We start from the raw sequence: 12,440 nt of genomic DNA, 5'->3' as shown, positions 1-12,440 counted from the left end.
TGACAAAGAACACACACCCAGTTCTCTGTCACTGAGACAAAACAAATTCCCAGCTCTCTGTCACTGATAAAGAACACACTCACAGCTCTCTGTCACTGAAAAATAACACACGCTCTGCTCTCTCTCACTAAGACAAAACACATTCCCAGCTCTCTGTCACTGATAAAGAACACACTCGCAGCTCTCTGTTACTGAAAAAGAAGACACTCCCAGCTCTCTGTCATTGAAAAAGAATACACTCCCAGATCTCTGTCACTGATAAAGAACACACACGTAGCTCCCTGTCACTTGGAAAGAACACACTCCCAGCTCTCAGTCACTCATAAAGAAAACACTCCAAGCTCCCTCTCACTGACAAAGAACACACACCCAGTTCTCTGTCACTGAGACAACACAAATTCCCAGCTCTCTGTCACTGATAAAGAACACACTCCCACCTTTCTGTCGCTCATAAAGAACACACTCCCAGCTCCTTGTCATGGATAAAGAACACACTCACAGTGCTCTGTCACTGAGACAAAACAGACTTCCATCACTCTGTCACTGTGAAAGAACACACTCCAAGCACACTCTCACAGATAAAAAACACACATCCAACTCTCTGTCACGTCAAAAGAACATACACCCAGCTCTCTGTCTGTGATAAAGCACACATTCCCAGCTCTCTCACACTGATAAAGAACACACTCCCATCTTTCTGTCACTGATAAAGAACACACTCCCATCTTTCTGTCACTGATACAGAACACACTCCCAGCTCTCTGTCACTGATAAAAACACTCTCCCAGCTCTCTGTCACTCATAAAGAACACACTCCCAGCTCTATCTCACTGATAAAGTACACAATCCAAGCTCTCTGGCACTGATAAAGAACACACACTCAGCTCTCTGTCACTGAGACAAAACACATTCCCAGCTCTCTGTCACTGATTCAGAACACACTCCCAGCTCTCTGTCATTGAAAAAGAACACACTCCCAGATCTCTGTCACTGAGAAAGAACACACACCCAATTCTCTGTCACTGAGACAAAAAAAATTCCCAGCTCTCTGTCTCTGATAAAGATGACACTCACATCTCTCTGTCACTGATAAAGAAAACACTCCCAGCTCTCAGTCACTGACAATGCACACACTCCCAGCTCTCTCTCACTGATAAAGAACACACTCCCAGCTCTCTGTCACTGACAAAGTACACCCTCCCAGCTCTCTGTCACTGACAAAGTACACCCTCCCAGCTCTCTGTCACTGACAAAGTACACACTCCCAGCTCTATGTCACTGACAAAGTACACACTCCCAGCTCTATGTCACTGACAAAGTATACACTCCCAGCTCTCTGTAACTGATGCAGAACACTCTCCCAGCTCTCTGTCACTGTTTCAGAACACACTCCCAGCTCTCTGTCACTGTTTCAGAACACACTCCCAGCTCTCTGTCACTGTTTCAGAACACACTCCCAGCTCTCTGTCATTGAAAAAGAACACGCTTCCAGATCTCTGTCACTGACAAAGAACACACACCCAGCTCTCTTTCACTGATAAAGAACACTCTCCCAGATCTCCATCACTGATAAAAAACACACTCACAGCTCTCAGTCACTGATAATCCAAGCTCTCTCGCACTGATAAAGAACACACACTCAGCTCTCTGTCACTGAGACAAAACAAATTCTCACCTTTCAGTCACTGATAAAGAACACACTCACAGCTCTCTTTCACTGATAAAGAACACACTCCCAGCTCTCTATCACTGATAAAAAACACACTCACAGCTGTCTGTCACTGATAATGTACACAATCCAAGCTCTCTCACTGATAAAGAACACACACTCAGCTTTCTGTCACTGAGACAAAACACATTCCCAGCTCTCTGTCACTGATTCAGAACACACACCCAGCTCTCTGTCATTCAAAAAGAACACACTCCCAGTTTTCTGTCATTGAAAAAGAACACACGCCCAGATCTCTGTCACTGAGAAAGAACACACACCCAGTTCTCTGTCACTGATAAAGAACACACTCCCAGCTTTCTGTCACTGATAACGAAAACACTCCCAGCTTTCTGTCACTCATAAAGAAAACACTCCAAGCTCTCTCACACTGATAAAAAACACACTTCCAACTCTCTGTCACTTCGAAAGAGCAGACACCCAGCTCTCTGTCTCTGATAAAGATGACATTCACAGCTCTCTGCCACTGAAAAAGAACACACTCCCTGCTTTCTGTCTCTGACAAAGTACACATGCCCAGTTCTCTGTCACTGATAAAGAACACACTCCCAGCTCACTGTCACTGATAAAGAACACATTCCCAGCTCTCTGTCACTGATAAAGTACACATTCCCAGCTCTCTGACACTGATACAGAACATACTCCCAGCTCTCTGTCATTGAAAAGGAACACAATTCCAGATCTCTGTCACTGATAAAATACACACTCACAGCTCTCTGTCACTGAAAAAGAACACACACTCAGCTCACTCTCACTAAGACAATACACTTTCCCAGCTGTCTGTCACTGATAAAGAACACACTCCCAGCTCTCTGTCACTCATAAAGAACACACTCCCAGTTCTCTGTCATTGAAAACGAACACACACCCAGCTCTCTATCACTGATAAAGAACACACACCCAGCTCTCTGTCACTTGTAAAGACACACTCCCAGCTCTCTGTCACTGACAATGTAAACACTCACAGCTCTCTGTCACTGATAAAGAACTCTCTCCCAGCGCTCTGTCACTGATAAAGAACACACTCACAGCTCTCTGTCACTTACAATGTACACACTCCCAGCTCTCTGTCACTGATAAAAACACGCTCCCAGCTCTCAGTCACTCATAAAGAACACACTCCCCGCTCTCTGTCACTGATAATGTACACCCTCCCAGCTCTGTCACAGATAAAGAACACACACCCAGCTCTCTGTCACTGATTCAGAACACACCCCCAGCTCTCTGTAACTGATAAAGTATACACTCCAAGCTCTCCCTTACTGATAAAGAACACAAACTCAGCTCTCTGTCACTGAGACAAAACACATTCCCAGCTCTCTGTCATTCATAAGGAACACCGTCACACCTCTCTGTCACTGATAAAGTACACACTCCCAGCTCTCTGTCACTGACAAAGTACACACACCCAGCTCTCTGTCACTGATAAAGTACACACTCCAAGCTCTCTGTCACTGACAAAATACACACTCCCAGCTCTCTGTCACTGATAAAGCACACACTCCCAGCTCTCTGTCACTGATACAGAACACACTCCCAGCTCTCTCTCACTCATAAAGAACACATTTCCATCTCTCTGTCACTTCGAAGAACATAACCCAGCTCTCTGTCCCTGATAAAGAACACACTCACAGTGCTCTGTCACTGAGACAAAACAGACTTCCATCTCTCTGTCACTGTGAAAGAACACACTCCAACCTCTCTCTCACTGATAAAAAACACACTTCCAACTCTGTCACGTCGAAAGAACATACACCCAGCTCACTGTCACTGATAAAGCACACATTCCCAGCTCTCTCACACTGATAAAGAACACAGTCCCAGCTCTCTGTCACTCATAGAGATCACACTTCCATCTCTCTGTCACTTCGAAGAACATAACCCCGCTCTCTGTCTCTGATAGAGATGACACTCCCAGCTCTCTGTCTCTGATCAAGCATACACTCCCAGCTCTCTGTCACTGATAAAGTACACACTCACAGCTCTCTGTCACTGAAAAAGAACACACTCACAGCTTTCTGTCACTCATAAAGAACACATTCCCAGCTCTCTGTCACTGATAAAGAAAACACTCACAGCTCTCTGTCATTGAAAATGAACACACACCCAGCTATCTCTCACTAAGACAAAACACATTCCCAGCTCTCTGTCACTGATAAAGAACACACTCACAGCTTTCTGTCACTCATAAAGAACACATTCCCAGCTCTCTGTCACTGATAAAGAAAACACTCACAGCTCTCTGTCATTGAAAATGAACACACACCCAGCTCTCTCTCACTAAGACAAAACACATTCCCAGCTCTCTGTCACTGATAAAGAACACACTCCCAGCTTTCTGTCGCTCATAAAGAACACACTTCCATCTCTCTGTCACTTCGAAGAACATAACCCAGCTCTCTGTCTCTGATAGGGATGAAACTCCCAGCTCTCTGTCTCTGATCAAGCATACACTCCCAGCTCTCTGTCACTGATAAAGTACACACACTCAGCTCTCTGTCACTGAGACAAAAAAATTCCCAGTTCTCTGTCACTGATTCAGAATACACTCCCAGGTCTCTGTCATTGTAAAAGAACACACTCACAGCTCTCTGTCACTGAAAAAGAACGCACACTCAGCTCTCTCTCACTAAGACAAAACACATTCCCAGCTCTCTGTCACTAATAAAGAATGCACTCCCAGCTTTCAGTCGCTCATAAAGAACACACAGCCAGCTCCCTGTCACTGATATTGAACACACTCACAGTGCTCTGTCACTGAGACAAAACAGACTTCCATCACTCTGTCACTGTAAAAGAACACACTCCAAGCTCTCTCTCACTGATAAAAAAACACACTTCCAACTCTCTGTCACGTCAAAAGAACATACACCCAGCTCTCTGTCACTGATAAAGCACACATTCCCAGCTCTCTCACACTGATAAAGAACACAGTCCCAGCTCTCTGTCACTCATAGCGATCACACTTCCATCTCTCTGTCACTTCGAAGAACATAACCCAGCTCTCTGTCTCTGATAGAGATGACACTCCCAGCTCTCTGCCTCTGATAAAGAGCACCCTCCCAGCTCTCTGTCACTGATAAAGAAAATACTCCCAGCTCTCTGTCACTGACAAAGTACACATTCCAAGCTCGCTGTCACTCATAAGAAACACCCTCACACCTCTCTGTCACTGATGAAGTAAACACTCCCAGCTCTCTGTCACTGAAAAAGTATACACTCCCAGCTCTCCGTCACTGATAAAGAACACTCTCCCAGCTCTCTGTCACTGATAAAGTACACAATCCCACCTCTCTGTCACTGATTCAGAACACACTCCCAGCTCTCTGTCACCGATAAATTACACCGCCCCAGCCCTCTGTCACAGATAAACAACACACTCCCAGCTCTCTGTCACTGACAAATAACACACTCCCAGCTCTCTGTCACTGATAAAGAACACACTCCCAGTTCTCTGTCACTGAAAAAGAACATACACCCAGCTCTCTGCCACAGATCATGTACACATTCCCGCTCTCTGTCATTGAAAAAGAATACACTCCCAGATCTCTGTCACTGATAAAGAACACACACCCAGCTCTCTGTCACTGATAAAAAAATTCTCCCAGCTCTCGGTCACTCATAAAGAACACACTCCCAGCTCTCTCTCACTGATAAATTACACACTCCCAGCTCTCTTTCACTGATAAAGTACACACTCCAAGCTCTCTCTCACTGATAAAGAACACACACTCAGCTCTCTGTCACTGAGACAAAATACATTCCCAGCTCTGTGTCATTGAAAAAGAACAGACTCCCAGATCTCTGTCACTGACAAAGAAAACACACCCAGTTCTCTGTCACTGAGACAAAACAAATTCCCAGCTCTCTGTCACTGATGAAGAACACACACCCAGCTCTCTGTCACTGATAAAGAACACACACCCAGCTCCCAGTCACTGATAAAGAACAGTCGCCCAGCTCTCTGTCACTGATAAAGAACACACTCCCAGCTCTCAGTCTCTGATAAAATACACACTCCCAGCTGTCAGTCACTGATAAAATGAATACTCACAGCTCTCTGTCACGGAGAAAGAACACATTCCTAGCTCTCTGTCAATGATTAAAAATATAATCCCAGCTCTCTGTCACTGAGAAAAAAACACATTCCCAGCTCTGTCTCACTGAGAAAGGACACACTCCCAGCTGTCTCTATCACTGATAAAGAACACACACCCAGTCATCTGTCACTGCTAAAGAACATACTCCAAGCACTCTGTCACTGAAAAAGAACATATTTCCAGCTCTCTGTCACTGAGAAAAATCACACTCCCAGCTCTGTCTCAGTGATAAAGAATACACTCCCAGCACTCTCTCACTGATAAAGAACACACTCCCAGCTCGGTCTCACTGAGAAAGGACACACTCCCAGCTCTCTCTCACAGATAAAGAACACGCACCCAGCTTTCAGTCAAAGCTAAAGAACATACTTGCAGCTCTATGTCACTGACAAAGAACACACTCCCATTACGCTCTGTCACTGAGGAAGAACACACTCCCAGTTCTCTGTCACTGATAAAGGACACACACCCTGCTACCTGTCACTGATAAAGAACACACTCCCAGCTCTCTGTCACTGATAAAGAACAGAGACCCAGGTCTCAGTCACTGATAAAGAACAAACTCCCAGCTCTCTGTCACTGATAAAGAACACATTCCCAGCTCTCTGTCACTGAAAAAGTGCACACTCCCAGCTCTCTGTCACTGATAAAGAACACATTCCCAGCTCTTTGTCACTGAAAAAGTGCACACTCCCAGCTCTCTCTCACTGATAAAGTATTCATTCTCAGCTCGCTGTCACTGATAAAAAACACACACCCAGCTATCTGACACTGCTTATGAACATACTCCTAGCTTCTGTCACTGACAAAGAAAACACTCCCAGCGTTTCTCACTGATAAAGATCACACTCCCAGCTCTGTCTCACTGAGAAAGGACACACTACCAGCTCTCTCTCTCACTCATAAGGAACAAACACTCAGCTCTCTGTCACTGACAAAGAACACACTCCCAGCTCTCAGTCACTGATAACGTACACACTCCCAGCTCTCAGTCACTGATAACGTACACACTCCCAGCTCTCTTTCACTGATAAACAACATACACCCAGCTCTCTGTCACTGATAAAGAAAACACTCTCCCAGCTCTCTGTCACTGCTAAATAACACACTCACAACTCTCTGTCCCTGATAAAGAACACTCTCCCAGCTCCCTGTTACTGATAAAAAACACACTCCCCGCACCCTGTCACTGACATAGAACACACTCCCAGCTCTCGGTCACTGATAACGAACACACTCACAGCACTCTGTCACAAATAAAGAAAACACTCCCAGCACTCTCGCATTAATAATGATCATGCTCCCAGCTCTCTGTTCCTGAGAAAGAACACACTCCCAGCTCTGTCTCACTGAGAAAGGACACACTCCCAGCTCTCTCTCTCTCACTGATAAAGAACACACACCCAGCTATCTGTCACTGCTAAAGACCATAGGCCTAGCACTCTGTCACTGAAAAAGAACATATTTCCATCTCTCTGTCAGTGAGAAAGAACACACTCCAAGCTCTCTGTTACTGAGAAAGTAAACACTCCCAGCTCTCTGTCACTGATAAAGAACAAACACCCAGTTCTCTGTCACTGATAAAAAACACACTCACAGCTCCCAGTCACTGATAAAGAACACTCGCCCAGCTCGTTGTCACTGATTAAGAACACACACACAGCTTCCTTTTCACTGCGAAAGAACACATACCCAGCTCGCTGCCACTAATAAAGAAAACACTCACAGCTCCCTGTCAGTGATAAAGAACACACTCATGGCTCTCTGTCACTGATAAAGAACACACTACCAGCTCTCAGTCACTGAGAAAATACACACTCTCAGCTCTCTGTCACTGATAAAAAACATACTCCCAGCTACATGTTACACATAAAGTACACACTCACAACTCTCTGTCACTGATAAAGAACACACTCCCCAGCTCTCTGTCACAGATAAAGAATACATTCCCAGCTCTGTGTCCCGGAGAAAGAACATACTCACAGCTCTCTCTCTCACTGATAAAGAACATACTCCCAGCGCTCTCTCACTGATAAGGAACACACTCCCAGCTCTCTGTCACTAAAAAAAAACTCACTCCCAGCTCTCTGTCACTGATAAAGAACACACTCCCAGCTCTCAGTCTCTGATAAAGAACACACTCCCTGCTCTCTGTCACTGAGAAAAAACACACTCTCAGCTCTCTATCACTGAAAAAGAACACACTCACAGCTCTCTCTCACTGATAAGGAACACACTTTCATCTCTCTGTCACTTCGAAAAAACATACACCCAGCTCTCTGTCTCTGATAAAGATGACACTCCCAGCTGTCTGTCACTCATAAAGCACACACTCCCAGGTCTCTGCCACTGATAATGAACGTACTCCCAGCTCTCTGTCACTGATAAAGAACACTCTCCCAGCTCTCTTTCAATGATAAAGATAACACTCCCAGTTCTCTGTCACAGATAAAGATAACTCTCCCAGCAGTCTGTAATTGATAAAGAACACACTCCCAGCTCTGTGTCCTGGAGAAAGAACATACTCCTAGCTCTCTCTCTCACTGATAAAGAACACACTCACAGCTCTCTGTCACTGACAAAGAACACACTCCCAGCTCTCTGTCACTGAGAAAAAACACACTCCCAGCTCTGTCTCACTGAGAAAGGACACACTCCCAGCTCTCTCTCTCTCACTGATAAAGAACACACACCCAGCTATCTGTCACTGCTAAAGAACATACTCCTAGCACTCTGTCACTGAAAAAGAACATACTTCCAGCTCTCTGTCACTGACAAAGAACACACTCCCAGTGCTCTCTCACTGATAAAGAACACACTCCCAGCACTCTCTCTCACTGATAAGAACACACTTCCAGCTCTCTCTCACTGATAAAGAACACGCACCCTGCTCTCTGTCACAGCTAAAGAACATACTTGCAGCTCTCTGTCACTGAGAAAAATCACACTCCCATCTCTCTGTCACTGATAAAGTGCACGCTCCCAGCTCTCAGTCACTGATTCAGAAAACACACCTAGGTCTCTGTCACTGACAAAGAACACACTCCCAGCTCTCTGGAACTGAAAAAGTACAAACTCCCAGCTCTCAGTCACTGATTCAGAAAACACACCCAGCTCTCTGTCACTGAGAAAGTACACACACCCAGCTCTCTGGAACTGATAAAGTGCACACTCCCAGCTCTCAGTCACTGATTCAGAAAACACACCTTGGTCTCTGTCACTGATAAAGAACACACTACCAGCTCTCTGTCACTGACAAAGAACACACTCCCAGCTCTCTGTCACTGATAAAGAACACACTCCCAGCTCCCTGTCACTGATAAAGAACACACTCACAATGTTCTGTCACTGAGACAAAACAGACTTCAATCTCTCTGTCACTGAGAAAGAACACACTCCAAGCTCTCTCTCACTGATAAGGAACACACTTTCATCTCTCTGTCACTTCGAAAAAACATACACCCAGCTCTCTGTCTCTGATAAAGATGACACTCCCAACTATCTGTCACTCATAAAGCACACACTCCCAGGTCTCTGCCACTGATAATGAATGTACTCCCAGTTCTCTGTCACTGATAAAGAACACTCTCCCAGCTCTCTTTCAATGATAAAGATAACACTCCCAGTTCTCTGTCACAGATAAAGAAAACTCTCCCAGCAGTCTGTCAATGATAAAGAACACACTCCCAGCTCTGTGTCCTGGAGAAAGAACATACTCCCAGCTCTCTCTCTCGCTGATAAAGAACATACTCACAGCTCTCTGTCACTGACAAAGAAAACACTCCCAGAACTCTGTCACTGAGAAAAAAAACACATTCCCAGCTCTCTGTCAGCGATAAAAAATACAATCCCAGCTCGCAGTCACTGATAAAATACACTCTCCAAGCCCTCCGTCACTGCGAAACAGCACACTCACAGCTCCCTGTTACTGATAAAAAAAACACACTCTCAGCACTCTGTCACTGACATAGAACACACTCCCAGCTCTCTGTTACTGAGAAAGGACACACTCCCAGCACTCAGTCACTGATAAAATACACACTCCCAGCACACTGTCACTGTTAAAGAACAATCATCCATCTCTCTGTCACTGACAAAATACACACTCCCAGCTCTCTGTCACTGATAAATAACACACTCCCATTGCTCTCTGTCACTGACAAAGAACACACTCCCAGCTCTCTGTCACTGATTAAAAATATACTCCCAGCTCTCTGTCACTGAGAAAAATCACACTACCAGCTCTGTCTCACTGAGAAAGGACACACTCCCAGCTCTCTCTCTCACTAATAAAGAACACACACCCAGCTATCTGTCACTGCTAAAGAACATACTCCTAGCACTCTGTCACTGAAAAAGAACATATTTCCAGCTCTCTATCATTGACAAAGAACACACTCCCAGTGCTCTCTCATTGTAAAAGAACACACACCCAGCACTCTCACGGAGAAAATTCACACTCCCAGCTCTGTCTCACTGCCAAAGAAGACACTCGCAGCTCTCAGCCACTGATAAAGAACACACACCCAGCTCTCTGTCACTGAGAAAGAACACACTTCCAGCTCTCTGTCACTGATAAAATACACACTCCCAGCTCTCTGTCACTGATAAGGAACACACTCATAGCTTTCTGTCACTTATAAAGAACACACTCCCAGCTCTCTGTCACTGAGAATGAACACATTCCCAGTGTTCTCGCACTGATAAACATCACACTCCCAGCTCTATGTCACTGAAAACAATTTACTCCCAGCTCTCTGTCACTGAGAAAAAACAGACCCAGCTCTGTCTCCCTGAGAAAGGACACACTCCCAGCTCTCTCTCACACTGATAAAGAACACACACTTAGCTCTCTGTCACTGCTAAAGAACATACACCGAGCGCTCTGTCACTGACAAAAAACACACTCCCAGCTCTCTGTCACTGATGAAGAACACGCTCCCTGCTCTCTGTCACTGAGAAAAAACACACTCTCAGCTCTCTATCACTGATAAAGAACACACTCCCAGCTACCTGTTACAAATACAGTACATACTCCCAATGCTCTGTCACTGTGAAAGGACACACTTCCATCTCTCTGTCTCAGAGAAAGTACACAATCCCAGCTCTCTCTCACTGATCAAGAACATACTCCCAGCTCTCTGTCACTGAGAAAAAAACACATTCCCAGCTCTCTGTCACGGATAAAATACACTCTCCCAGCTCTCTGTTACTGACATAGAACACACTCCCAGCTCTCTGTTACTGAGAAAGAACACGCTCCCAGCTCTCAGTCACTGATAAAGAACACTCGCCCAGCTCGTTGTCACAGAGAGGTTACTCAGTCCCAGCTCCCTGTCACTGATAAAGAACACACTCACAGCTCTATGTCACTGAGAAAAACCACACTCCCATCTCTCTGTCACTGATAAAGTACACACACCCAGCTCTCTGTCACTGATAAAGTACACACACCCAGCTCTCTGGAACTGATAAAGTACACGCTCCCAGCTCTCAGTCACTGATTCAGAAAACACATCTAGGTCTCTATCACTGATAAAGTATACACTCCCAGCTCTCTGGAACTGATAAAGTACACACTCCCAGCTCTCAGTCACTGATTCAGAAAACACACCCAGCTCTCTGTCACGGATAAAGTACTCCCAGCTCTCAGTCACTGATTCAGAAAACACACCTAGGTCTCTGTCACTGATAAAGAACACACTCCCAGCTCTCTGTCACTGATTCAGAAAACACACCTAGGTCTCTGTCACTGATAAAGAACACACTCCCAGCTCTCTGTCACTGACAAAGTACACACTCCCAGCTCCCTGACACTAATAAAGAACACACTCACAATGCTCTGTCACTGAGACAAAACAGACTTCCATCTCTCTGTCACTGAGAAAGAACACACTCCAAGCTCTCTCTCACTGATAAGGAACACAATTTCATCTCTCTCTCACTTCGAAAAAACATACACCCAGCTCTCTGTCTCTGATAATGATGACACTCCCAGCTCTCTGTCACTCATAAAGCACACACTCCCAGGTCTCGGCCACTGATAATGAACATACTCCCAGCTCTCTTTCAATGATAAAGATAACACTCCCAGTTCTCTGTCACTGATAAAGAACACTCTCCCAGCAGTCTGTCACTGATAAAGAACACACTCCCAGCTCTGTGTCCTGGAGAGAGAACATACTCCCAGCTCTCTGTCACTGAGAAAAAAACACATTCCCAGCTCTCTGTCAATGATAAAATACACTCTCCCAGCTCTCTGTTACTGACATACAACACACGCCAAGCTCTCTGTTACTGAGAAAGAACACTCTCCCAGCTCTCTGTCAATGACAAAATACACTCTCCCAGTTCTCTGCCAATGACAAAATACACTCTCCCAGCTCTCTGTTACTGACATACAACACACGCCAAGCTATCTGTTACTGAGAAAGAACACTCTCCCAGCTCTCAAGTCACTGATAAAGAACACTCGCCAAGCTCGTTGTCACAGATAGATTACACAGTCCAAGCTCCCTGTCACTGATAAATAACACACTCCCAGCTCTCTCTCACTGATAAAGAACACACTCACAGCTCTCTGTCACTGCTAAAGAACTTACTCCTAGCAC

The sequence above is a fragment of the Chiloscyllium plagiosum genome, unplaced genomic scaffold, assembly GCF_037043375.1.
Source record: "Chiloscyllium plagiosum isolate Xiang-an unplaced genomic scaffold, Cpla_swu_hap1 HiC_scaffold_20, whole genome shotgun sequence".
NCBI lineage: Eukaryota > Metazoa > Chordata > Chondrichthyes > Orectolobiformes > Hemiscylliidae > Chiloscyllium > Chiloscyllium plagiosum.
Note: the sequence above shows the minus strand (reverse complement) of the source record.